Raw genomic sequence first — 6512 nt, 5'->3', positions numbered from 1 at the left:
TTTTCCTTTTTCGTATTCCCCTATTTTTATTTGCTTATTTTTACCATTTTTATTTTTTCCTTTTCAAAATTAAACTATATTCTATATAAATCATGAATTTTTTTGAATTTTTCAATATTTTACGAAATACATGATTTTTTAAAAATAATCTAAAACATTCATTATACTAATGAGCGATTTTTTATATTCGTCAACTTCATAAAGTTCATGTACTATTTTATTAAAATTCCTGAATAATTCCATACAGTATTTTTTTATAAATTTACAAAGATTGGAAAAATAGTGAAAATTTAAAATTACTAAACATTTTTTGAATCCTTGAGCATGTTTTTATGCTTTTGAACATTTTCTAATTCATCAATTTTTTAAAAGTTGTGAATATTTTTAGAAGTTCCAAAAAAGTCAATTAAACTAATAAAAAAATTGATGCACACTTTAAGATTAATTAATAAATAAACTCAGGAATTTTATAAAAAATAAGAACATATATGTATTTTTCAACATTCTGGAAAATCATGAATATTTTTCAATTTACAGAAGATTTAATGAAATTCTGGAATACTTTCTAAATCAAAAGGATATTTTTAAAGGACAAAAACAAGGCAAGATCACTTGAGAAAGTTTGAGTCGCAAGACCCCTATATGGATGAAGAGCCGAGGTAGTCAGGACCTTTATCGTATAAGGGTATATCCCATTGTTTTCCATGGGCAAACGGATCTTCACGCATGAAACTTGTCTACTCAAGACTCAACATCACTCACCCACACAAAAAAAAGACTCGACATCACTTGCTTTTTTTCAGGCAAAAGGTATCTTACAATACTATTCCCAGACCCTTGTGTGCCTTTTTGGCCCTAGCTTGATAATGGCGAGCTGGGGGGCTCTTTCCAGCATGCTACACACCTGCATCCTCCGGGAACACACTCAGCATTCTTGTCACCATTGTTCCTACACCATGTCGTGCAATTCGCGCGATCACATGGCAACGGGCCCGTTCCAATCTCAGGGCCGCAATGCACTTTCCCCTCAATGGTTGCCATGTCTACAGACACCGAAAGGAAATTTTTTTGGTTAGGATAGGGTAATTGCCGCATGTAATATGTATAGTATTATGCTCACATATTAATCTTACCCGATGATAGCACCATGAGGGCAAGACCCAAGAGCAGAATTTGTGTGATCCTCATTTCTTTTCTTCTTACAACACTTGGGAGTTTGGACTATATGTTGCTCTACGAATTCGTATGTGTTTGGGACATGCAAATGGAGTCTTTTATAGAGGATGTGTACCACTAAAACATAGACAATGGTCGTGCTATTAGCCATGCCATGGTGGTACGCTAAGTATAATTCATTCAACAAACGACGATGATATGGACAAATTAATTAGTTGTACCAAACTTGGAACAAATACATTAATTGCATTTAGATAAGAGCGGGCTTGTGCCTTGTGCTAAATTAATCTTGAATGTCCATTTATGAATGCCAAAATTAGATTCAAAGCGCATGACTGGTGAGCACTCTATGTACGTCAAATTATGGGTTCTTATTGTGAGGAGGGTTTATATCGCACATACTTATCCCTTGCAAATATATATTAATGCTCTTTTTACCTCTGTATAAAGCTTGTTAATAGTACCTAAGATATATTCCAATGGAAGATTCCAAATTTCAGTAATACGTCGTACTAGAATGTAGATGGATCTTTGGGGTGGAGATGTAGACTAGGACGCAACTCCAAAACATTTAAGGGGTGCGTCACGTGGTGCTCCATATAACTACTGTAAGAAAGCGACAAGCAAAAACACCCAACCAGTGATGGCCCCGTCACTTATACAACGCCAGTTATACAAAAATATACTCCCTCCATTTTAAAATAGATGACCCAACTTTGTACTAACTTACAAAGTTGGATCATCTATTTTAAAACAGAGGAATACCAGCGAAGGATATAAGGAAGCCCATCACTAGTAAGGATTCAGGAACCCTATAAAAACCGAGACGAGCCCACAGCCGAGCCTACTCAACCCACCACACATCCCATCGGCCAACTTTGTTTAGTATGCAATCACTCCCTCCGTTTCAGTTTACAAGTCCTGTGCGTATACCTAGGTTGATAATTTTATCACCCTAATACAAACTATATAACACAAAAATTATACTGTTGAAAATAGAACATCTGAAGTTTATATTGGTATATTTTTTGTAATATATGACTTGTATTAGGCTGATTAAATTGACGACCTAGGGATACGCGCGCCCTGTAAACTGAGGGAAAGGGAGTAAAACAAAAACATTTCTCACAGTGCATAATTAAAATACTCATCCTTATCGAAGGAAATTACGGTGACCTCGTTGGCCTTGCCCTTCGTCATGGCCATGGTAGACTTAGCGACAGTGGCTATGGTGTCCAACTAGACGAAGAACTCATGCATCCCATTCCCCTTTGCCGCGTGGGCGTTCCTTGTCAAATCTTTGACATGTGCTGGTGCATTCAACCCCTATACAAAACACGAAAATTGGAATTATCTTAGAATCTGGGCCAAAAGTTCAAGGCACAAATTATTTTGACACCCATCAAAAGCACCAAAATTTCAGAAACTGGTTGATACCCCGCATGTTGGTGAGGGAATTGCTTACAATATATTTCAATTTGATTTCGTTCTATGTAGATGAATACTGCCATTGAATATATGAGAGCTGAAATTGAATACACACACATATGATTTATTTTGTTGTATTATTGTATAGTTGTAAATGTTTATTGAATATAAGTAACATAATAGAATGGAAATAATTTTCCCATGCATGATTGCGTGGGTCTTTTTTTATGCATGATTGTATGTTGATGTGACATATTAGCTTAGTGGAGATCACCTTTTTATTTACTTACATAGGATTTCTTGATTCCAGCGATAAACAACTCAAAGGAAATAAAAAGAATAGGGATTAATCATCCAGAAATTAGAAAAAAAATTGGTTAGCAAAATCGGGGAGCTTGCTTTTCCACTTGCTATTGTTCATAAACTTCCTAGATAATTTTCTGACCACAATCCTTTATTGTTAGACACAATGATAACTCATCACCTAATAACAATGAGTTTAGATTTAATGTTGCTTCGTCGAAAAATATATATTTTTATGAGGTTGTATGAGGCAGAGGAATAATATTGGCATCAGAGATCCAAGAAGGATTGGTTGCTTAAAGAAGGTATAAATGTTGAATTCTTCCAGAGGGTGGCAAATGGAAGCAGAAAAAAGGTGCTTTCAGCTTAAAATAGAAGAGATTATTCAGGGAACCCTAGACTTATGACATGCAACTGCTTTTTACAAAGATTTATTTTGCCCTGTGACAGGTTTTGCATGCTACCTTAGATATGATATTTTGGAACATAGAGAGAAATTAAATGAGGCGTGTTGGGAAACGTTGCATGGAAAACAAAAAAAATTCTACGCTCACGCAAGATCTATCAAGGAGATGCATAGTAAAGAGAGGGGAGAGTGTGTCTACGTACCCTCGTAGACCGTAAGCGGAAGCGTTTGACAACGCGGTTGATGTTGTCGAACTTCTTCGTGTTCCAACCAATCGAGCACCGGACGTACGACACCTCCGCGTTCAGCACAAGTTCAGCTCGATGACGTCCTCCGCCTTCTTGATCCAGCAAGACGGAGAAGTAGTGGATGAGTTCCGGCAGCACGATGGCGTGGTGATGGTGATGGTGAAGTGATCTCCACAGGGCTTAGCCTTAGCACTACGAAAATATGACTGGGGGTGTAAACGGTGGAGGGGGGCGCCGCACACGGCTAGGCAATTGTCTGTTATTTGCTAGGCGCCCCCTCCCACATATATATAGGTGGGAGGGAGGGAGGAGCAGCCAAAGGGGGCGCCAAAGTAGGAGGAATCCTACTTGGGGTCTCCCCCAAGCCGCATCCCCTGCCTTGTATAGGTGCGGGGGAAATGCAGGGGAGGGTGGCGCCCCCTTTCCTTTCTCCCATGAGAAGGAAAGGCAGGAGGGGCTAGCCCTCCCCCTTTCCTTCCCTAGGGACGGCTGGCTAGGGAGAGGGGCACACCAACCCCTTGTGGGCTGGTCTGTTCCTCCCTTGGCACATTAAGCCCATAACACCTACCAGGGGTGTCCGGAACTCCTTCCGGTGACCCGATGGCTACCCGGTGTATCTCGAAACCCTTCTAGTGTCCGAATACCATCGTGCTATATATCAATCTTTACCTCTTGAACATTTCGAGACTCCTCGTAATGTATGTGATCTCATCCGGTACTCCGAACAACATTCGGTCACCAAATCATATAACTCATATAACACTATATCGTCAATGAACGTTAAGCGTGCGGACCCTACGGGTTCGAGAACTATGTAGACATGACCGAGAAACCTCTCTAGTCAATACCAATAGTGGAACCTGGATGCCCATATTGGCTCGTACATATTCTACAAAGATATTTATCGGTCAAACCGTTATGACAACATACGTAATTCCCTTTGTCCATCAGTATGTTACTTTCCCGAGATTCGATCGTCGGTATCTTCATACCTAGTTCAATATCGTTACCTGCAAGTCTCTTTTCTCGTTCCATAATACATCATCCTATAACTAACTCATTAGTCACTTTGCTTGCAAGGCTTCTTGAGAGGGCCCAGAGATACTTCTCCGATACTCGGAGTGACAAATCCTAATCTCGATCTATGCCAACTCAACAAACACCTTTGGAGATACCTGTAGAGCATCTTTATGATCACCCAGTCACGTTGTGACGTTTGATAGCAGACAAGGTATTCCTCCGGTATCCAGGAGTTGCATAATCTCATAGTCAAAGGAATATGAATTTGACATGAAGAAAGCAATAACAATAAACTGAACAATCAATATGTTAAGCTAACAGATGGGTCTTATCCATCACATCATTCTCCTAATGATGTGATCACGTTATCAAATGACAACACATGTATATGGTTAGGAAACCTTAACCATCTTTGATCAACGAGCTAGTCTAGTAGAGGCTTACTAGGGACACAATATTTGTTTATGTATTCACAAATGTATTTAAGTTTTCGGTCAATACAATTCTAGCATGAATAATAAACCTTTATCATGAATAAGGAAATATAAAATAACAACTTTATTATTGCCTCTAGGCCTTATTTCCTTCAAGGAGGACATAACTAAACCGGATAAAATATGTTCTGAAGAGGAGTTGAAGAGAGTAATAGATTCGATGGAGAAGAATCATGCTCCAGGTCTAGATGGGATTCCATATTGAATTCTTTCAGACTCATTGGACCATCATTAAGAGAGAGGTGATGCTCCCGTTCTAGGATTTTATGAGCATAGACTGGACTTGAGAAGAATTAATTGTTGGGTGATAACTTTGTTATATTCACGTACTCTCTTCTCCTCAAAGTTAAAGGGTGTCAACTATGCACAATTTGTTTTGAAGTGTTGTTTATGACTTGAAAGCAAGCTATGACAAAAACGGTCAATCCTATCATGCCAAAGTACTCAAATATTGTAAGATTAGTTTCATTAAGGGGAGAATTATTATGGATAGGGTGATGTTGCTTCATCAAAGGGGTGAGGCAGGGGGTCCCCTATCTCCTTTCCTGTTGAGTCTTGCTTCTAATTGCCTTGATAAAATGTTCCATCAAGCTCAACATAATGGCCCGATCACTCGGATGACTGACCACTTGATAGATAAAAGGAGTTGCAATTTTATGAAGAGCTAGAATTCGAAACTCCCTTTATATTTGTTTGAGATGATGTCTGGATCGATTTTTTTCCAGAAGAGTGAAGTATTGATGGCTTTGGATGATGGTCAGAATTTGGACCAATTTGCCATTCTATTTAACAGCTAGATGGATTAATGGCCCTTGAAATATCTGGGGATGTGAGATATAGTCCGTAAAATAAACGTGTCTGAGTGGAGGTTTGTGGAAGACAAGTTGAATAAAATGCTAGAAGTCTAGATAGGTGGATCTACTTCAATTAGGGGCAGAGTAACACCGACTAACGCTCTTTTGACCAATCTATCAAATGCCCATGTTTCTCATGTGCAAAATAACTTTATGCAACTACAAAAAAATTATGACGTCATTCATGTGGAAGTGTGGTGCTACTAAAATAAGATATCATCTGGTAAAGTGGGCATTGATCTATTGAGCCAAGAAAAGAAGGTCTTTACTTGAAGAACATGTCCAAATTGGACATTAGCCTAGTGTGCAAGTGGTGTGTAGAGACTTAAAGTTGAAAGAAAAACATGGAAACTTTTATAAGAGCCAAATACTTGATAGGGGTTAGTATTTCTTTGATTTAACACATGCTACATGACTCTGCTTGGTGGTCTGATATTTTGTATTTGAGTCCATTTACCTCCAAGGCCACGTGCCAGTTGTGGATAATGGGGGGAGAACTGATTTTGCAAGAATTCCCGATTTGGTATTGCATCGTTTAAAGAACAATTTTCTGGTTTGTATTAATTAGTAATGAGCTTGGAAA

General features: G+C 38.7%; 1 long non-coding RNA gene across 1 annotated transcript; it reads right to left on the bottom strand.

Annotated features, from left to right (window-relative positions):
• Positions 1-671: 671 nt before the first annotated feature.
• On the bottom strand, positions 672-1237 carry LOC120967258 (uncharacterized). The gene is made up of 2 exons (XR_005761077.3): positions 1134-1237; positions 672-1043 (listed from the first exon to the last, which is right to left on the bottom strand). It is a non-coding gene; the product is annotated as an uncharacterized lncRNA (long non-coding RNA).
• Positions 1238-6512: the final 5275 nt, after the last annotated feature.

Source organism: Aegilops tauschii, chromosome 1 (genome assembly GCF_002575655.3).
Source record: "Aegilops tauschii subsp. strangulata cultivar AL8/78 chromosome 1, Aet v6.0, whole genome shotgun sequence".
Lineage (NCBI taxonomy): Eukaryota > Viridiplantae > Streptophyta > Magnoliopsida > Poales > Poaceae > Aegilops > Aegilops tauschii.
This window is presented reverse-complemented; position numbering and strand designations above follow the sequence as displayed.